The sequence below is a fragment of the Taudactylus pleione genome, unplaced genomic scaffold (assembly GCF_031769625.1).
Source record: "Taudactylus pleione unplaced genomic scaffold, aTauple2 ptg000313l, whole genome shotgun sequence".
Lineage (NCBI taxonomy): Eukaryota > Metazoa > Chordata > Amphibia > Anura > Myobatrachidae > Taudactylus > Taudactylus pleione.
Window position 1 is genome coordinate 4,938,814 of NW_028284714.1, and position 23,093 is coordinate 4,961,906.

Here is a 23,093-nt window from a genome sequence, read left to right on the forward strand (position 1 = left end):
TTCCGGTCTATCACCTCCTTGGGATCGCTTGTATCATTTGTGCAACACTTAACTCCGAATTGGGTGGCCAAAGTTACGCAATACCCCCCAGTGACAGCTGTTAAATAATTTAACACTAGTCTATGTTGCACGAGTTCTTTCTTATAAGCTTGCAACTCCCTACCTGTATACCTGAATGTGTCATCATACATCTCGGTGATATTATCTATTAATTTAGCAAGATCTTGGATATATCTAAAATTTAGTGTACCCCGAGTGATCCTGGTCGGATCCAATGCTACTAAAACTTGAAAACCAGTGGTCTCACTAATTAACTGTGTGGCTTTATGCACATCACCAGGTATCATATTTCTTTTGTCTGTGTTCATACTGTGTGTGAAGATATGGTGATGGTGGGTCTTTATGAATACCAAGCATTTCACCACGTGTGAGGGTCATAACTACAGGAACTACTCTTCCCAGTAACACAAACCTTCGGAACTCAGAGAGAGCCACTTATAGGCTTTCCTTCCACATATAAAATATACATCATCGGAGAGAACATAAGGAATAGTAAACATCATTATCGTCGTACACATTTCCCTGGCAAGTGATCCTACTTCAGGTTCTCCCATTTGACTCATACAAGTTTTGGGTTGTAATATCTTGGCACAATACCCTTCTGGTACCCTACCAATCATTTCTTTGGTGGGACTCAGTGTATATTTATACCGGAAGTGTCTTCCACTCGACCTAATTGTGCATAACAGTTCATAATTCATAGGCTCACGATCAGCTCTTAGTGAGAAGGTCTTCGTCTGATTATTCCCAGTCACCTCCCAACTTCCTGGTTCATTGGAGTTGGTGATGTTTAAACATAAAAGTAATTTATCTACTTGGTACTGGTGGAGTTTAAAATGGGGTGGTTTGGTATTAAGAAATTTTCCATCTAGTGCATGTCCTCTTTGTGATTCTATAATTTCAGAGACATTTAATGGGAATGGCACTAATCCTACATTATGAAGGTGGGTATGGGGGTATGAAGTTGACTATTAATACCCATCAGTTTACACATATTTTGGAAAACATCACCTGTGAAATGAGTATCCCTATCACTCGGAATAATTTTAGGGATACCGTATCTGCATACAAATTCCTGAACAATTTTCTTGGCAGTAAACGCAGCAGTATTAGTGGCAGCTGGATATGCCTCAACCCAATTGGAAAACACATCAGTGCACACTAATACATACTTGAGATTCCTGCAGGGTGGTAATTGGATGAACTCAATTTGTATTACCTGGAAAGGTCCATCAGTCGGAGGAATGTGGGATGGTCCGGTAGGGATCATTTTCCCAATATTTTTCCTCAAGCAGGTCAGACAGGACATTGCTCTCTTTTCTGCTTGAGAAGAAAAACCTGGTGCACACCAGTATGCTCTCACCAATTTGCACATACCTTGCTTTCAAAAATGAATCAGACCGTGTGTTGCCCCAGCCAGGCTGGGGTAGTATGCCTTGGGAGCCACTGGCTTACCTTGTCCGTCTCTCCAGAGTCCAGAATGCTCTTGCCCACATCCCTTGGACTTCCAGACTGTCTTTTCCTGGATAGAACACAAATTTTGCATCTCAATTAATTTCAGCATGTCAATTGTTTGAAAAGTCATCATTTGTTCAGTTGGTACATTCATTTTTAACCCTGCTGCCCATTTTGCAGCTTCGTCGGCCCTGTTGTTGCCCAGTGACACCGGATCATTCTCACATGTATGGGCTTTATACTTTATTACTGCCACTGCCTTTGGCAATTGGATTGCTGTTAGTAGTCCTTTTATATGTCTGGAATGTGCTATTGGTGTGCCTGCTGCTGTCATAAATTTTCTCAGATGCCATAGGGCACCAAAATTGTGTACTACCCTGAAGGCATACCTAGAGTGTAAATATTAGCAGATTTACCTCCCGCTAATTCACATGCTCTCTTTAGTGCCACCAGTTCCGCCACTTGGGCTGAGTGTGGTGGGCCTAAAGATTCGGCTTCTATAACGTCCTCGTCATTTACCACAGCATAACCTGTACATAACTCTTCGTGTCAGTTTGCCTATGACAACTCCCATCCATGTAAAATGTCACATCTACATTTTCTAAAGGTGTATCCCGTATGTCAGGTCTTGCAGTAAAGGTTTGATTCAGATATTCCATACAATCATGTGCATCAATATACCTGCAGAACTCACCTGCTGCCAGCGGCTCACCTCTCTCCACCCTTTGTGCATCATGTTGCACATATGGTAAATACGTAGCTGGATTTAACGTACTGCACCTTTTGATGGTGATGTTTGCAGGTGCTGTTAAGGCCAGTTCCCATTTTGTGAAACTAACTGAGGAGACGTGTCTGGTTTGGGCAGAGTTTAGCAAAGCAGATACAGCATGGGGAGTATAGACCATCATATCATGGCCTAGTACCACATCCTCACTCTTACTGACCAATAGAGCAGTTGCTGCTACACTTCTTAAACACATTGGGAGTGATCTTGCCACAGTGTCCAATTGTGCACTGTAGTATGCTACGGGTCTACTGGCATCATCATGTTTTTGTGTGAGGACACCTGCTACACAACCATCAGCTTCCGTACAATACAAATCAAAAGGTTTTTCATAATCAGGTATTCCCAATGCAGGTGCTCTTGTCAGACTATCCTTAAGATTAAGGAAAGCCTTCTCTGATTCCTCTGTGTGTATGACACGATCAGGCTTTGAGGAAGAGACTAAGGACCTCATTCAGAGTCAGTCATTGCTGCTGCACGGTCGTAAGGTAAAAGGGGCTGGATATGCAAATTAAGCACTCGCAAGTTGCATCATTAAGATGGGATCGTTAGCTGGACGAGCGAGGGGAGGATGCGGCCATGAGACTAAAAATATGCCCCCTTCTCATACACGTCATCTCCGGGCATATAAGGATTAATCGAGACCATCGGAGCTGCTCTTAGAGCTTAAGGTTCACCATACCCTCTCTTAAGCACTACGATCTAGTCAGTGTAAAAACCTCCCATTTCACATGTGCCATTACACTACTTAGTTAATTATGCACTCCCATAAAATGCCGTTTGCATAGTGAGGCACGCCTGCGTTCGGATCTCCACTCCCCCGTTCACAAGCACCTTCCCCTGTTACCACCCACAATGCCTCATCCTGTCACTCAAACTAACGACCTGGCTGTGTTCAAGGAGAGAGTAATTTCTGATCATAATAGCTAGTTTGCGCATGCACATTGCGAATTTTATGCATGCACAGTTTAGCGAACATCGGTGGCGTACGACCGAGCGGCCGCAACGACCGACTCTGAATGAGGTTCTAAGTCCTGTAATGGCAAGGCCAAAATAGAAAAACCTGGGATCCACATTCTGCAGTATCCACACATTTCCAAGAAGGTAAGAATGTGTTGTTGATTCTGCAGCAGTGTCATGTTCTGTATGGCCTGGATTCTGTCATTTGTGAGATGTCATAACCCCTGGGTTAGGCAGTGTCCCAAATATTTAACCCTGGACTGGCATGGCTGTAGTTTGTCCTTAGCAACCTTGTGTCCTGTTTGTGAGAGATGAAGTAACAAAAGTTTAGTATCATATTAATATGACATAAATGAATCAGAACATAACAATAAATCGTCCACATATTGTATTAGAACAGATCCATTGGCAGGTTGAAAAGATTGTAAACAGTCGTGTAAGGCCTGGGAGAAGATACTGGGGCTGTCTATGAAACCCTGGGGCAAACGTGTCCATGTGTATTGTACACCCTTGTATGTAAAGGTGAATAGGTACTGACAGTCAGGATGAAGAGTTACAGAGAAGAAAGCAGAACAGAGGTCAATGACAGTGAAATGGGTTGCATTTGGTGGGATCTGCATAAGAATGACAGCTAGATTTGGCACTACGGGAAATTGCCTCTCTACCACCTTATTAACCCCTCTAAGGTCTTGTACCAGCCTATAACCCCTCCCACCACTCTTCTTTACAGGAAAGATGGGACTGTTGGCTACACTTGCTTTACAAACTAAACTTCCCTGCTGTAACAATCGCTCAATTATGGGATAAACCCCTAATTCTACCTCCTGTTTTAATGGGTACTGGGGAATTTTAGGAGCTTGCCTACCACTTTTTAGATTTACCATTACGGGACTTACGTTTGCCATTAATCCAGTGTCCTGTCCATCCTTGGTCCAAAGAGAATCTGGAATTTGGGATAACATTTGATCTACCGGAGATGGATTTTCACTTAAACCAGTAGAGTGATACATTATCCTTTGGGGAGTGTCCAACATATCCCTCACCTCGTGCGCAACTCTCTCTGGGATATCTAGAAAGACACCATCAGGGGTACAATATATGACACATCCCATCTTACATAATAAATCCCTTCCCAGTAGGTTAGTAGGAGCCGTTGCTGCCAGTAGGAAATAATGCCTGGTATGCAATGGCCTGATAGTGACCTCTGTGGATTTTGTTAAAGGATAATGTTGCACTTTACCCGTTACACCCATTACTGGTATCGTCTCGCTGGTTACCTGTAAGTTAGCGGGAGACTTTATCACTGACCTGGTCGCCCCTGTGCTACAAGAAAAGGATATTTAATAACAGCTACATCAACCATCATCACCGGTTCTTCCATAGTACTTCCCATTAAACTGACTATCTGTAGACTACAGGTATGACCTGACCCCTAGTGTTGACTCTCACTCTCCAATACAGAATTTACGGCCACAATTGGAGCTGGTGATTGTTGTAGGTTTCCTGTACTCTGTGTATATCCCTTATGGGGATATCCAGGTAGTCCCTGGTTAGGGGTTCCTACCTTCTTCACCCTACAGTTCCTACTTACATGTCCCACTTGGTTGCAGTTAAAGCACTTTCGTGAGTGGGGTGGGTGAAAGGATTGCTGTCTGGGTTGAGCGGAAGGGAAAGATGGTGGGTGTTGGGTAAGGATATTGAGAGAAATATGGTGGTTATGGATATTATGGGTTTTGTGGCTGTGTGTGATAAGTGGGGTAGGGTTGTGTTTGAGGTGGTGCAGGATTGGTGAGGACATGTAGCTGTGCAGGTGCATGTGTGTCTGTTGGCTGTGATGTTATAGTCATTCCTTCTAGAGCTTGAATACTAATAGCCATTAGCTTCTCGCTCTGGGTCTCTCTCTTTTTAAGGATGTTCTTATCATGTTCCATACCGGATTCTAAGAGAGTGTCCACAGTGACTCCCCTACAGCCAGATTGTGAGGTCTGAACTCGGGTCTTTAGGTTCTCTTTTAGACCATCCATAAGTACAGTCACGATCAGTCCCCTGTGATGAGTGCTATCTTTAATATCCTCTAACCCAGTGTACTGGGTGATAGCCTGCAGAGCTCGGTTACAATAATCTTCTGCAGATTCACTCTCTTTTTGTTTTATGGTGAAAATTTTGCTCCAGTTAACTACTACTGGAAAATATACACCCAATTGAGTTATAATGCGGGAAATGTTACCTTGGTTAATTACGTCTGTTAAGGGAACATCTCCATCCAATACACAATCCGTGATAAACTTTGTCACATCGGTATTGCGTGGAAGACAAGCCCTTTACACCACTCGCCAATCTTTATTAGTTGGCTCGTGAGCACTACCCAAATTTTTCAAACATTTTTGGCATTTGGCTAATTCCTTTTTAGGATCGGGGAAATCATTCATTATGGAATTTAGCTCCGCTCTTGTCCAAGGACAATGCATTGATACTTCCCTTGTGGGCACTGCACCGTTCGCATCCACATTCCCATTCGGAACCGTTACTGTCCAGATGGGATGCAGACCAGCCACACTGCTACTTTTGACCTTGTTACCTGGCTGGGGATTTAGTCTATTACTGCTACGCATAGGGTTAACAACTTCCTCTACGGGTGCAGTGGATGTTAACACTTCCTGTACTATCACTGATGAAGATGGCGGCACCACTTGTGCTTGTTGTGGTGGAGCATTTAACGTGTACAGCATGGGAAATGGCAGAAATAACAATAGGCTCATCATCCGCATCATAAACATTTTCTTTATGAATACTTAAGAGAGGGTACAAGTTACTTGTTACATTTTTATGGGTTTTTTCAACAACTGTACCTGCACCCCCATCTGCATAGGGTGGCGGTGGTGCGCGTGAACCACTGACAATACCTTCCGCAATGCTACCTTGCTGCACGTGTGGACTATCTTGCTGCATGTGTACTCTCCGGTAACGTGCTCGCGATGCTAGTTTGCGTCACATGCACACCTTTAAGCCATGCATCCCCCTCACGCTGCCATAATTTTAAACACTCGTTATATTTTACCTTTTTCATTCGAGAGCGCACCATACAGATGCTATTTCGGACATTGTTATATACCTCCTTATCAAAGCTGCCAATTCTGGGAAACGGTCTAACACTCTTCATTGTGATTTTAAACCATACATCACAGTACCTAATTGCATAAGCACCATACTTAGTATGCATAATATGGCGTGCCGACCCAAGCAGCGCATCCAACAGCAGCACATCGTCTAACATCTCTACTGATTGCTTGGCCCCCATTCTGGGAGAACCCTAAGCTTTTCAATGGAGATTTGAACTGGTGAAAGACAATCAAGATACTTTCACTTACCTGTGGACATCTTAACAGGACGTCTTAAATGCTACCTATCAATCTCACCGTACACTCTCAACGGCTTTGTTTAAAACACATGGCAGCAATACAGGAAATACGTATACGCTATTGTGCGACTAGTGGCATACACAATAATGCGACTACTACACAACACGTATTATGACTTTTACGCTATAGTGCGACTTGGTCGCATACACAATAATGCGACTTCCCCTTTTTAACACAAAAAAACTATTGATGAAGGAAAACAAACTTTTTCCTCCCTCGTCCCTGGATTCTAAATCAGCGCTCCTAAAGCCACAATAACAGGTAGCGGACTCTCAGCAACAAAGTGGTAGCAGATTTCGAAGGCACAATGCGTTCTCCTGCTAGGCGCTACCCGGTGTTACCTAGTGACTGGTAGTGTGATTTCACACTGTGAGCCCCCAACTATGGATACCTAATTAAAACCTCTATGCAATCCTGTCTATACCTTCTAAAATCCTGCCTATACCTTCTAAAATTGTTGCTATTTAGCATAATGAGTCGCACAGTAAATAAATGCTTTCAGACTTTGAATGTGGTTCCAAAGCACAAAAAGTTATTATTCAATATAAAAACAGATGGTTACATGCTGTGATCTAACGACAATTAGCGCATATAAATCATACAGACCCAAGGTACAGTTGTTATATACGCACACGCTCTTGGCCCAGATACCGGCATCAGCATTAGAAACCTCCGTCAACAGCACAGCAAGTAGACTCAAGACTGGAGTCAGAGAGTGCACATATATACTCTTACAGGGATAGGCAATACAATAGACAAGTTTGACATGATTCCATAGGTTCTTCTTAAAGGTGCTTCTGTTACAGGAAAGTTCATAGATCAATTCGCATGGACACAAACAGCCTCTAACAACCGTTTGTGTCCTTTTTACCCGCTGCATGCTAATCTCAGCTGCTAACATTACAGAGTACATTTTAATTTTTTAACTCTCTATAGTCCATAGTTTGCAGATGCATGTTGCGATCTTCTCACCGATGATACCGGAAATCTGTTGAGACACAGTGGATCAGTACAACACCAAACACGGTCTGCTTACCATGTACTAAACCTTAGATATCAAATAACCTTTATTTCACAACATTAATAATTACTGAATAAATTACTGAATATTACACTTTAATGTTAGGAACCTTTTGTGTAAGTGTGCAGTGTGTAAGTATTGGGGAATTGGGAAAAGACGCTAGTTAGCGCTGTGCGACTGTGTTTTGTGGAGTACACCATGGTACGTGTTTTGCAGGGTTATTCATTTTATATGTTTTAGTGACTGTCTGTATTTGTATGGTGAGGACTTTTAACTTCTTTCTATTGCGTGGGAATAGCACGACACTAAATAATAGCATCACCATATGTACTTATAATGGCGTGATTCTCTAAAATGGCGCTTGGCAACCAGTCGCAAAATGGCATCGCCCCGATCTAATTTTAAACCGATCCTGTCTCAACCAATTATCCGGTTTCGACAAAGATTTTGCCGATGTATTTTGTGAGCAGGCAGCAGACCAACTCCTTCCTCATCGATCCTGGGACTGTGGAATAGAACTCCTCCCGGGAAAGATTCGTCCTTGGGGTCGGACCTATCCTTTGCCGGTTCCAGAAACAGCCGCCATGGCGACATACATAAAAGAAAATTTAGCCAAGGGATTTATACGGCCTTCCACTTCCCCTGCAGTGGCAGAATTTTTTTTGTAAGTAAGAAGGATGGAGGGCTCCGGCCCTGTATTGATTACCATGTTCTCAACCAAATTACTGTAAAAAATCGGTACCCCCCTGCCTTTGATTTCGGAGCTATTTGATAAGGTTCGCAAGGCATATTTTTTCGCTAAACTAGATCTTCGTGGGGCGTATAACCTGATACGTATTAAAGCTGGGGACGAGTGGAAGACCGCTTTGTTATCATCTACTTAGATGACATCCTAATCTTTTCTAAGGATCTTCAAACCCATCGTCAACACATCCGAGAAGTTTTATCTCGCCTTCGGGAACACCATCTCTACAGAAAATTATCCAAATGCCTCTTCGTACAAACTTCAGTTCCTTTTTTAGGATATATAATTTCTGGGAAAACCATTCGGATGGATCCGGAAAAACTGAAAGCCATTTGAGACTGGCCATTACCAAACTGTAAGAAAATGGTAACTCTTAAATAAGGTGCGCAAAACCTGCTGCCCCTGGTCTGACACAAAGGTGGAGACTCACTAAACTCCAATGGATAGAATGTGGCAAAAAAGAAGTTGTGTCGCTAGGTGGCGCTGGATATACAAATAAAGAGATACAAGATGAAAAATATAAATGAAATACTTAATCCTTTTCATGAGGGGAAAAAAAGTCCTAACATTCGTCGCTTATATGCGAAGTTCTCAGGATGTGTATGGCTAACAGTATTTTTAATGTACAAATACAAAACACATACTCATAAACAAACAACAATATAAAATCCAAATGATATGAAAGGTAATGACCTGATGTGAAATGTTTGAAGAAATGATGCAAGGTCCACCATATCACCCAAAAGGAACAACAGTCAACAATGTCCAGAAGTAGAAGGATCCCTGTAACCAACGCGTTTCGACCTGTCACTGCAGGTCTATTTCAAGGTATAGGGAATCATACACAAATTGGCACCTTAAATAACCTATGTGGCTAATTATTCTAATTGATGACTTGGATGGTGTATTAGTTATACATACACATGGAGTTTTGGGCCTATAAAAGGTTCCAATACATGTTCCCGGGTAGAGTCTATCGAGCCAAATGGAGTGGGTCACGTGATACCCCCCAACCGGATTTCCTCCGGAAGTGGCGGGTTCCGTACACTGCATATTGGCGTATAGAATAATTAGTCACATAGGGTATTTAAGGTGCCAATTTGTGTATGATTCCCTATACCTTGAAAAAGACCTGCAGTGACAGGCTGAAACACATTGGTTACAGGTATCCTTCTACTTCTGGATATTGTTGACTGTTGTTCCTTTTGGGGGATATGGTGGACCTTGCATAATTTCTTCAAACATTTCACATCAGGTCATTACCTTTCATATCATTTGGATTTTATATTGTTTTTAGTTTATGAGTATGTGTTTTGTATTTGTACATTAAAATACTGTTAGCCATATACACTATTTGTCTCCTTCTTATGAGGATATACTACATTGGGAGAAGCTTTAAGAGACCTCTCCGGAATAACTAAAAGAAACCTTTATATGCAGATTACAGCATTTACATCATGTGAGTAGGGTACGCATTTCTTTACCCTGTTTTGGAACACTTTTGTGTCAATAAGAGACCAGTTTGGAATATCAAGTGGGCGGGAAGAGTAAAGAAACCTCTATGGGAACATCATCACACATCTATATGTGAGTTGTGGTATGCATCCACTGCACTTGATCAGCCAACAGAATCTCGTCATCTTGTTTACCTAAATATACAGACTGTATCAGGAGCACTATATTAGATTATTAAGACACTCCTTTTCTGTATTTAGATTTATTTCATGTACCATATGGAAAACATCTGGAGATCCTGAGAACTTCGCACATAAGCGACGAATGTCAAGAGTTTTTTTCTTCTCATGAAAAAGATTAAGTATTTCATTTATATTTTTTATCTTGTATCTCCTTATTTGTATATCCAGCGCTACCTAGCTACACAACTACTTTTTTGCCACATTATGGCCGTTACCAAAATCTTTGAAAGCTACTCAATGCTTCTTAGGATTCTCAAACTACTATAGGCAGTTCATACCGAATTTTTCCACGCTGATGTCCCCCATTACTGGTCTCACATGAAAGGGTGCCTACCCAGCCCATTGGCCGGACTCAGCCATACAGGCATTCTCTACTGCTCCTATCCTTTGCCAACCCCAATTGGATAAACTGTTTACTGTAGAGGTTGATGCCTCCTCAGTTGGAGTGGGGGCAGTATTGTCTCAAATCTCAAGTGACAGGAAAAACCATCCCTGCAGGTATTTTTCTTGTAAGTTCTCCTCAGCAGAGAAAAACTATGCAATTGGAGATCAGGAGTTCCTAGCAATGCAACTGGCTTTAATGGAATGGCGACATCTATTGGAGGGGGCCAAGTTTCCAGTTACCATTATTACCGACCATAAAAACTTAATTTATCTTCAGACAGATCACCGCTTAAATGCCAGACAGGCCCGCTGGTCCCTGTTTTTCTCAAGATTCAATATTAAGCTTCAGTTTCGCCCAGGCAATCTAAACAAAAAAGCTGATGCACTCTCCCGGTAGTTTCCATTCGACTCTCAAGATGAGGATCATCAGTGGTCTCGCCCAATCCTGGATCCCATGGTCTTTGCTTCCACTCTAGTATTGACTCCTCCTCCAGGAAAATTTTTTGTGACTCCTGAATTACGGAAGAAATTGTTAACTTGGGCTCATAGCTCTCTGTTTGCTGGCCATTCAGGTATTTTCAAAACATACAAATTCCTTCAGCGTTCTTATTGGTGGCCCTCAATGAGAGGGGACGTTCGAGAATTTATAATGTCCTGTGTGAAATGCTCTCAGCATAAAGTCCCTCGTAAAAAGGCAGCAGGTCTCTTATGCCCATTATCCATCCCAGCTGCTCCGTGGACCCATATATCTATGGACTTTATCTCTGAACTCCCACACTCCAAAGGATATAATACCATATGGGTGGTGGTAGATCGCTTTTCAAAAATTGTGCACTTTATACCATTAGTAGGTCTTCCATCTGCTCCCCAGTTGGCAAAAATTTTTGTTAAAGAGATTTTTAGGTTACATGGTTTTCCAAGAGAAATCATTTCTGACCGCAGAGCCCAATTTGTGGCCAAATTTTGGAGAGCCCTATGCAACGCTTGTGGAACCAAATTAAAATTTTCCTCAGCCTACCATCCACAAACTAACGGGCAAAGCGAAAGAGTTAATCAGGAGCTGGAAACCTTTATAAGACTCTGTGTGTCTTCCTCCCAAGACGACTGAGTGGACTTACTACCTTGGGCTGAGTTTTTGCATAATTTCAAGTATCATACTTCCTCCAAGTCCACTCCTTTTTTTTACTGTTTTTGGTAAACACCCCCAGTTTTGGGTCCCAGACTTCCAAAACTTACCCTCAGTGGAGGTTCCTGTAGTTACTAAGTTGGTAGAATCTTTTTCAACCATTTGGAAGAGGATCCATTCTTCTTTTAGACAATCATCTAGGAACTATAAGAAATTTGCAGACAGACGACGCGTCACGGTTCCACTGCTGAGAGTTGGAGATAAAGTCTGGGTATCTACCAGGAACATTCGACTGAAAGTACCCAGTATGAAGCTAGCCCCACGCTTCATTGGTCCTTACCGTATCCACAGAGTAATCAACCCAGTTGTGTATAAATTGGAACTTCCCCCTCAGTTAACGATATCTAATACCTTCCATATTTTTCTGTTACAACCTCTGGTGTTAAATCGTTTTCAAACCTCCTCTCCCAAGTTACCTCAAGTACGAACCTCACAAGGTACAGAGGCCCTGATTCAGAGCCGGACACTCTGACAGAGTGCTCGCTCTGAATCAGTGCGGTCCTTCTGTTTTTTTAGAGCAGCCTCCTGGCCGCTCGCATAGCTGTGGGTGACCAAGAGTGCTTTTGGCTCTGACAGAGCCAAAAGCACTCCCACTGACATCACTTGTGATGTCAGTGGGGCCGGCCCTAGATGGTAGGCATTCCCATTGGAACGCCTCCATCTGGGCAGCCACGTCCCCGGCCCGCCCACCAAAGGAGGCGTGCTGTCACTCAACATCGACAGCACGACCCCTTTGTAGCGAGACCCAGAGCGATCTGGGTCTTGCGCATGCGCACGACGGAGCCGCCTCAGTCGTGCGTTTGCGCACTGGGCCAACATCGACCCGCTTGCGAGCGCTCAGCGCTCGTGAGTGGGTCTGAATCAGGCCCAGAGTTGGAAGTAGGGAAGATCCTGGATTCTTGGTTTAGATTCAACAACCTCCAATACCTCATTGATTGGAAGGGTTATGGCTCTGAGGAAAGGGCATGGATTGGAGCCACAGATGTTCATGCACCTCAATTAGTTCGAGCCTTCCATATTCCCTGGTAAGCCTGGTGGGTGTCCGGTGTCCACCCTGAAAGGGGGGGTACTGTCAGAGTTCAGCCAGGGATCGGTCGACCCTTACCATACTGCCGGCTTCCTCTGACTTCCCGGGCAGTCGGGCGGCTGGTGCGGCGACGTGGGAGGAGCTGAGCATTCACCCTGATGCTGCTGTGTCGGGCAGGCCGGTGAGCGGGGATCGCAGTTTCCGTCATGGGCGCTGCCATGACACTTTCCTATGACAGTGCTTCCATCCCTGTGTGGTCTGGCTGGTCAGCTGATGCTGTGGACCTATCAGCAGGCTTCCAGGGGTATATATCCGACTCCTGTGCTCCAGGTAGTTGCCTGAACAACCATTGTCGCTGCTAGTGTAACTAGTGGAGTCTCGTTCCAGGTTCCCCTGCTTACAGTGTATTATTTCCAGAGTATTCTTCAGAGCAACAGAGCGTCCTCACCGCAGTGCCTTTCCATCGCAGCCTGTGTGCAGTTATACCATCCATCTCACCGCAGTGCCTTACCATCGCAGCCTGTGCGCAGTTATACCATCCGTCGCACCGCAGTGCTTTCCCATCACAGCCTGTGTGCAGTTATACCACCCACTTCACCACAGTGCTTTACCATCGCAGCTTGTGTGTAGTTATACCATCCACCTCATCGCAGTGCTTTGCCATTGCAGGCTGCATGCAGTACCACTACCCACCTTGTTACTGTCTCTGTCTCTGCCTGTTTCACATCACATTGCACCGTAGTGCATTCTCTCCTACCGACAACCCAGTAAGGTGTACGTGCAGTCACATCCCGCGGTGTGTTCTGCTACAACCGCCAGTCTTCCAGTGTGTCCAAGTGCACTCTCTCCTAGCACCTCAAGTGCTGAATCCCAAACCAGGGGTTCTACCCAGTTTTCCACGTACCCCTTCAGGCATTTTTCCTCGGGCCACGGGCGTTTGTTTCTCTTTTGCCTGCGGGGCTTGGTCACCTAGTCAAAGGACCGCGACCTGCTTACAGGGTGCACATTAAGCCCATATCCTGCTTGAAGGGGTCACTGGTGAACACCTCCCTGTGAGTTAGACTCCGCACCATTGACTAGGTCTAGCCAACGACCAAGATCCGTGGATGCGGAGATCTTACATCCAGGCCCCTTGCCTTCATTTTTTCCCGCAGCCTCAGGCCTCGGCTTTCAAAAACCTGCCTCCCAGCGTGACACAATCATTTCAGTGACAGGGACTACCACTTGTGGCTGAAGTGATTGCTTTCTTTGAGCCTCCACAAAACAAGCTACCAATGGGCATAAGGCAGCTAACAGTATTGTTAATCATTGGCGGTAAAGGTCTTCCTCATGGAATTTCCAGTTTATTTTGATGAACATCATCTTTTCAACATTTTGAGGAAGAGGCCTCCTATGCTGATCGCTGAAAAGATTCCTGGCTGTGCTGAAACTTCTGAGTACACACTGGAGGGTGGGCAGCTTAAGTGATGCACGCCAGTCTGTACAAGAGCCCAGAAATTGCCTTTTTTTTTCCAGTAGTCAAAGGGACTTTGTGACATGCCTATCTGTATAGTGTCATGAAAATAATCCTCCACCATTCTTTGGATGGTGACCCTATCAGACGCAGTCACTAGTTTTTGGCAATTTTTTTAGATGTCACAATATTGTGTTGACTCCTTTGTATTACCACTGGGTCTTTTGGAAAAGCTGAGTTTTTTCCTGGCAGCTGCCGGGGAAACTGAAGGTGGAGATGTTGATGTGTCGTGTACCACTTGAGCTCCCAACTTGTCACCAGGAGCTCTTTGCATCTCTTAAGGTCTGGGTCAGTTGGAAAGACACAACATACGACTTAAACCTATGATCAAGCCCAGTCGCCAAAATGTAGTGATCCGATCTCAAGATATTGGCAACCCTTGGATCCTGGCGAAGCGAACAAAGGACTTGGGCCCTCATTCAGAGCCGGACGCCCAGAGCAGAGCGCACGCTCTGAATGAGGGCCGTCCTCCATAATTATGGAGCGTCCTCCTGGACGCTCGTATAGCTGTGGGTCACCACCCACAGCCTATACGAGCGCGCAGGTTGATGGCCGCGATGGTCTTGACCATCGCGACCATCGCCACTGCGAGCCGGAGCCTGCGGTTGAGTTTCTCAACCGCAAGGCCCGGAGTGATTTTGGCTCTATCAGAGCCAAAATCACTCCCACTGACATCACTAGTGATGTCAGTGGGCCAGCTTCTGACGGTAGGCGTTCCCTTGGGAACGCCCCCGTCTGGGAGGCACGCCCCCGGCACGCCCACCAAAGGGGGCGTGCTGTCAATCAACATCGACAGCACGCCCCCTTTGATCAGACACAATGAGCGAAGGAAAGTCCTTCGCTCGTCGCGTCTGGCGCATGCGCACGACGGAGCTCCCTCCGTCATGCGCATGCGCAGTGCACACCATCAACCCACTTGCGAGCGGACAGCCGCTTGCGAGTGGGTCTGAATCAGGCCCTTGATCTACAAGTCCGACATACTTAGCAAAATCACTTTGTTTAATCTCCTCCTTCAATTTATCCAGCTGATTTTCCAAAAGCCTAATTAGGGTAATCACCTGACTCTGAACTCAGTTCACAGGTGGCTACTTCGAAGGGTTTGAGCATCTTGCACAAGACTGAAAGCATTCTCCACTGCACTGGACTAAGGAACACTCCCCCTCCTCTCCAAATGTCACGGCTTGTTGTCTAGCGGTGGTTGGCTTTTTGCTGTTCATCCATCCGCTGAAGCATATAAAGGGTGGAATTCCTCCAGGTTACCTCTTGCTTCAGTTGGTGGCAGGGCAAATTCAACTGTTCTTGCAACTGCTGCAAACTCATGCATGCTGTGGCTGAATTGCGAAAATGTCCCAACATTTTTTATGCCACAGACAGCATCTCCTTTATACCCCTGTCATTTCAAAAAACCCTGTACCACCAAGTTGATTGTGTAGGCAAAACATGGGACGTGTTCAGGAAATCACCCAGCTGTAATGCTCTCACAATATTGGTGGCATTGTTAGAAGTCACAAATTCTAAAGAGGGGTAATTTTACTAAAGTGAGAGTGATTAGAGCTGGAGATGTTGACCATAGCAACCAATCAGATTCAAGCTATTATTTTCTAGAAGGTGCTAGTTAAATGTTCAGTAGATTAAATTTACTGATTAATGTCAATGCTATATGTGTATTTTTATTAATTATTTTTGTTTTCTGGGTATTTTTATTTTCATGTCTATAAAGATTTTTTATTTTATTCTATGATTTGTGAGACTCTCCATTCTTGATGTTCTGTGATCTTTCTTCCTTTAGTGGATTTATTATCTAATTATTAGAAATACCTAGGCCTCTAGAGATAGCGCTCCTTTTTGTCTTGTATTGCTTGTGTGTTGTACCTGAAAAAACTGGTTAAAATATATTTAAAAAAATGACGTAAGGCCCCCCGCCAAAAGTCTAACCAGCCCCAGACTTGTCAGCTAGTCCTGGTTCCTAACATTATGGGGAACAAAATGAGTAGGGTTCCACCATAATTTAGCTACCAGCACCAGGCTGCAGGGCCAGTCCTGGTTTTAATTATAGGGGGAAAAAAAATGCGTAGGAGTCCCCCTATAAGTAAAGCCAGCACCAGACCCAAAATGACCGGGGTGTAATGCCACAGCCTGGAGACCCTATTATCGGGTCTCCAGGCCAAAGCATTCTCACCCCAAGTTGCTACCCCCTCTCCTGAAACCCCAGGCTTGGTCTGAAGCCTGGGGCTCATCTATTGTATTTTACAGTGGAACTACAGGTGCCAGCATGCCTGCCCTTTTGCACTTGTACCCGTACCTTCACTGTAAAATAAATAGTTAAATAAAGACAGTACACACACACCGTATGCAGTAAAAGTTAAATACACACATACCTCACTCACACATACTTACCTGCTGCCAGATGTTCCCATGAAGAAATCCATGAGAAATGACCTGCATAAAGATCCTATACTCACCTCCATCCTCGCGCTGGTCTCTGTATCATCCAGGGAGGGTTTGCAAAAAAAACAAACCGAGTACCCGATCCATATACTTACCATTAGCAGTGTATACTGTATGTGTGACCACATACACCGCTTAACCCAGCTCCTGACTGTTCATTGAGAACTGTCAGGAGACGCCAGCCAATTAGCAGCAGCTCTATAGTTAGCGGCTGCTGATTGGCTCCGGCTCCTGACAGTTCCCACGTGGGCTGGTCAGTGTGTCAGGAGCCAAAAGCCAATTAGCAGCCACAAGTGCAAAAGGGCAAGCATGCTGGCACCTGTAGTTCCACTGTAAAATACAATAGTTTACTTTGATTTTCCACTTTATTACCCCTGTACCCACAGCCCAGGGGTGTGGGGAAGAGCCCCAGGTTTCAGACCAAGCCTGGGGTTTCGGGAGAGGGAGGACTCCTTTTTTGGGGGTCCCACCTCCCCTGAGATCCCCAGCTTGACCTGAGCAACTTGAGATGAGAATGCTTTGGCCCTGGAGACCCAGTAATAGGGTCTCTAGGCTGTGGCATTACACCCTGGTTGTGGTCTGGTGCTGGTTTTAATTATAGGGTGACCCCTGCACATTTTTTCCCCCTATAATTAAAACCAGGACTGGCCTACAGCTTGGTACTGGTACCTAAATTACAGTGGAACCCTACTCATTTTGTTCCCCGTAATTTTAGGAACCAGGACTGGCTGGCAAGTCTGGGGCTGGTTAGGCTTTTGTGGGGACCCTATGTCTTTTTTTTTTTTTTAATAAAAACACTTTATATTAGGTATACGCGTAGAAACATACACAAATCACACTGATCTGTTTATGTTTCTGCCAAACTCACAACTCAGGAGGTGAGAGTTTGAAACTTCAATTTCACATAGAGTTTGCTATAATCTCACATGAGACCAGAAACTCGATTCTTAGTAAATTTGCGAGTTGCATCTTTTTCATGCAAAGTACTTCCTAATTTGGCCGATGGTGAGTTTTTTCGAGTTTGCAATCTCACATGAGTTTTAACAGTGAAAAGAGAGAACTCACTTCCAAACTCACTCGAGTTTGTCTTTAGTAAATTGTGAGATGAAAAACATGCCTAAACCCACGTGAGATTGCAAACTCACCCAAACTTGATTCTTAGTAAATTTACCTCAAGGGGTGATAGAAAGTGAAAGTGGCTCCAGTGTCAACTATAGTGACCCACCTACTTTATATAGGGCCTGATTCAGACCCGCTTGCTAAATGCGGCCGCTCGCTCCCAGCGTATGGAAAATCAGCTAAGTGACGTCAAGGCAGCCGCTCGCACGGCAAGGCATAAGCACGGCCACTATGTCTTTGCAAGTGATCACTTTGTGTTTTCTGATGCCCACCAGTCTGTCTTTAGATGCCCACTAGCATACGTCATGTCCAGGAAGTATATACAACCATCAGTACATCGGGTACCATCAGATCTGACCACAGCACTTGCGGTTGACTGTAGCCTACCACAAGCACTGCAAGCACTTCAGTGTATTATTCAACCAGGTGAGGTGTACTATGATGCTGCCTGTTAATTATGCATGCCTCGGAAACGGCGTGAAAACACTCAGGCACACCTGCGTCCGCAACTCCACTCCCCCATTACTACTGGCCTGCCCCTGTTACCACCCACAAACGGCCTCTCCTGTCACTCATTCCACACGGCTGTCTTTACAGGGAGAGCGAGCACATTTTGATCGCTCGTACTAGTTTGCGCACGTGCACTGCGAACTACACACATGTGAACATCTTCTGTAGCAAGCGGCCGCTTGCTAGCGAGCAGGTCTGCATCAGATCCATAGTGTGATGATTATGTACGACAAATTTTGGTGGAATATGGACCAGAACAGTTTCAGCAGTTTCAATTTCCTAAAAATGCCAATCAGAGAAGATTTTTAACAAATCATTACAAAAGAAGACTTGCCAATGGAAAAGTAATACACCACAATGGCTACAATATTTTATATCAAAGGACTCTGTATTTTGCTTTCGTCATATGTTGGTTGGTAGTTACACAAACCCGCCATTATCTTTCTCTGATAAAGGTTCAAAAGATTGGAAGAACATCACTGCAATTCTGTGAAAGAATGAGAGAGGTTATGTACATTTAGTACATTTTCAAAACTGGAAGGAGCTTGAAATGCAATTGAAAAGCAAAAAAAACAATTGATGAAGAAAATATGTGCCTCATTAAACAAAAAGAAAAGTACTGGCAGCAATTCCTTGAACAATTGATTGCTTTAGTGACAGTTCTTGGTATGCAAAATCTGGCTTTGCCTGGAACCAATGAAAAATTGCACACAGCTGGAAACGGGAACTTCCTGAAATGTATTGAATACCTTGCTTTGTTCGACCCAGTAATGGATGAACATATTTGTAAAACAAGAGATAAAGAGACCCATGTAGACTTCCTTTAGAAAGATATACAGAATGAACTATTCAACTGTTATCCAACACCATCAAAGAAGAATATCTTCAATCTGCTCAGGTTGCCAAGTATTTCTTAATAATTATTGATTGTACGCCTGATGTAAACCATGTTGAACAAATGACCATGATGCTTCACTTTGTGAGCATAGCTTCATTAACTGGTGATTCTGAACCTGTACAGATAAAAGAACATTTCTTAGGATTTCTGCCACTAATGGAAACAAGGTGTGCTGGCATGACAGACATTATCCATCACCAGTTTTAATATAGGTCATTGCCTGTTGGCAATATACATGGTCAAGGCTATGATAACAGAAGCAATATGAAAGGTAAGGAAAATGGTGTGCAACGAAGAATTATGGATGTTTACCCAAGAGATTTGTTTGTTCCTTGCAGTGCACATTCTTTGAATGTAGCTGTGGATGATGATACCAAGTGTTGTTTGGAGGCCACATCTTTATTTGATCTAGTACAACATGTTTATGTTTACAGTACTTCTCAGCATCCATATGTTGATGAGTCTTGAAAAAGTCTCTAGACAGAGAGAGACAAAATGTGTTGACATTAGTGGGGCTGTTCTCCTTATTGCAGCAGCAGTTATCTGTTTGGACTTTAAAGGTGCCCACGATTAGCCGATGTGTACGATTTCCCTTGAAACTCTCCCCGGCTGCTCAGCACATGATCTCCACACGATTTGGTGTCCAATCTTCAAACGATCTCTCCTGCAGTCAGACTTTTTACAGTGCACGGCAGATCTGAAGATGGGATGTGCGACCAGCGGGGACGCGCATCGCATCGTGATCGTGAGTGGGGACTCACGATTTCCTCACGATTTGGCCATATTTTACACAATCCGTCGTTCAATGTGTCGGCCAGATTGTGTAAAATATCACTATGTGTGTGGGCACCTTATAAGAGTGATTCTGCTCCAAAACCACTGATATCCGGATTAATGGTCACTGCTCTCACACGTACCTAGAATCAGAACAGGTGCCTGGAGATATGGGGGAAGACCCGACACACCCAAGAGCTGCAAGCGGCATGTTCCCTCAGCCGTGACTATAAGATCTATTACCGGCTTGTTACACTCCCGGAAGAAAGGGAGTGGTATGGACATACTACCAGCTAAACAGCACTCCCAGGAGAGGCAGGCGGCGCGTGCTTACAGCCACGGGCAGGACTAATCCTGACCAGCTAACAGCTTACTTACGGAGACTACCATAATTGAGAGCCGGCTCTGGTAGTATAAATTGAGATTTTACTTACGAGTGCCTGTGCTGGGATGCCAGCACAGACACAAAGATACTTCAATTGTATTTATCTCTGACTGGCTGCTTTTTACTCATCCATATATTCGATCCTTTGATGTGTGGACAGACATTTGGTTCATTATATATGTCAGGCTGCAATTAAATACATAGGCTGCTGCTATTTTCTCTTATAGAGCAACACTGTTATCTTACGTGGTTTCTACTACGTATGTATCTTTTCTGTGACTATTTATGTGTATAAGACGCATTGATTATATTAGATTTTATTAGATTGTGTCATTTTATTTTATATGTTCCAACATAAAAAGCATTATCTTTAATTGAACATTACTAAGCACTGTGTGCTTTCTCTTTTTGTTTAATATAGTTTATTTTTTGAAGTCTGACACTTGTCTTCCTACATATGCTGCTAGTTTGTTAAGTGCCATTTTTTAGACAAGCCAAATAGCACCAAGAGCTGGGTAGAGTTTCTACCACCTGTTATACTAAATATGTTGATGGGAAGTTCTATAGCGCCATGGACCTAGTCTTACGGTTAAGCCATTGAGTAAAATAAGATGGAAAAGTCAAAATAATGCCTTGAAACCTCTTCGTTTTCAAATTGGTGATATTTTTGATGCCTTAATTGAAATCTATAATAACAATACCCTAACATGAGCATCTGGCAACACCACAAGAGCAGAGGCACAAGGTCTTGCAAAAGGCATTTCTACTTTCAAGTTTGTGGTTTCTCTAGTGGTCTGGTATGGTGTATTGTTTGAGGTCAATATGACTAAACCGCTTCAGACAAAGAAATTTGACATGCACAATGCCATTAAACAACTGAATGAAACAAAGTGGGTCAGGTATGATATCCCGGCTGTCGGATGCCGGTGTTCAGAATACCAACAGCGGCATCCCGTCATCCAGGATCCCGATACCCATACAACCTAACGATGAGTACTTTTCTATCCCCTACCCTAACCCACCCTACTCAGTGCCTAAACCTAACCCCCCCTTCCTAGTGCCTAAACCTAACCTCCCCCTCCACGCACCCTAAAACTGATACCCCCTGCCCGATGCCTAAACCTAACCTTGCCCCCTAGTGCCTAAACCTAACCTCTCCCTCCCCGCAACCTAATCCTAATCGTCCCTCCTCGGTGCCTAACCCTGACCCTCCCCCTAGTGCCTAAACCTAACCCCTCTAGCTAACGCTACCCTCCCCCTGCACCCCGATACTTTCCTTCGGGATGCCGATGATCGGGATACTGGTGCCGGGATACCAACCTGTTGGGATTTCGGCGCCAGTATTAAGACCATCGGCATCCTGCATGCCGGGATGCCGACTACATCCCAAACAAAGAAGTTTCTTATAGATTGCAGGAGAGATAAAGGGTTCGGGAAAGTACTGGAAGAGGCCCATGAACTTGCTGAGGCATTCGGGATACCAGCACAGTTTAAAGTAGATCCTGTTCATATTAGTATAAAGAGGAAGCAGTTCACATAAAAAGCAGAGGATGAGCCTATTTAGAACCGCAAGGCAAAATTCTAAGTAATTTTTATTTTGCTGTGCTTAGTACAGCTATACAATCAGATTCACACAGATGAATCAAATTAGTTATGTGTTTTTCTTCTTCTATAATGTTCACAGTTTACAGAATAGAACAACAAAGCAAATTATGGAAGATTGTTGCAAATTAGAGCAAATTTCCCAACATGGGGACCGCCGAAGACGATGATACTTCTAATTTGTGCAGTGAATTACAAAGTACTGCAAGGCAATTTGCAGAGCGTGCAACTTCCTTGTCTCTAAATTTGCTAAAGTAAAAGCGCTGAAAGTAAAAATCTGATTTATTGTTGCACTTCTTTAAGTACATTTCCTGTACAAAGTGTTAATGTTATTGCTGCTACAGTTATAGTGTTATTTATTGTTGCTATACTATAATCTGTTATTTAATAAATCTGAAAATAAATCTAATATTAATTTGAAAAGTCAAGTGTGTATGTGAGCAGCTGGGGGGGGGTAGTGGGGAGGCAGGGGCAGCAGTGTGCAGCTTTGCCTAGGGCACCTAGCAGGGATGGTCTAGGTGTCACTATCCAATGCTAGGATTTCCTCTGTGGAAGACAGGGATTAGGATGACTTGAGACAGCTAGGAGACAGCGAGGGAAGTGACAGTGCTAGTATCCTCAATAAAGGTCAAACCCAGGTGTTGGCTAGACCTAACCAGAGGCGCGAAGTCTAACCGACTCGGTGGTCTTCACCAGTGAGCAGGTTGCGGCCCTCTGCTAAGGTACCTGGGAGTGACAAGGAGACTAGGGAATGACACTGAAATAATGAATGGAATGGTGCACTGGTATGCTTTATGAAACATTGCAGGATTCAGAGGCAGGATACACAAGGAAGTGACACGGGAGATCCAGGTACAAACTAGTTGAGCATAACGAGGAGTAATGAATGGTCAAGTACTGGATGCTTAGGTATTTCAGAAGATCTGGATGCAGGGTAGTGTAAAGGAAGCTCAGGAATCCAGACACAGACAGAGACCCTGGGTGTACAGTGGACCCAGACGCAGGGTAGTGTAAAGACACCAGATCCAGTCACGGAATGGAGATACCTGTGCTAGTAACTCAGATGCAGATATAGACCAACATGGCTGCGCCCACGCCCGCAACCA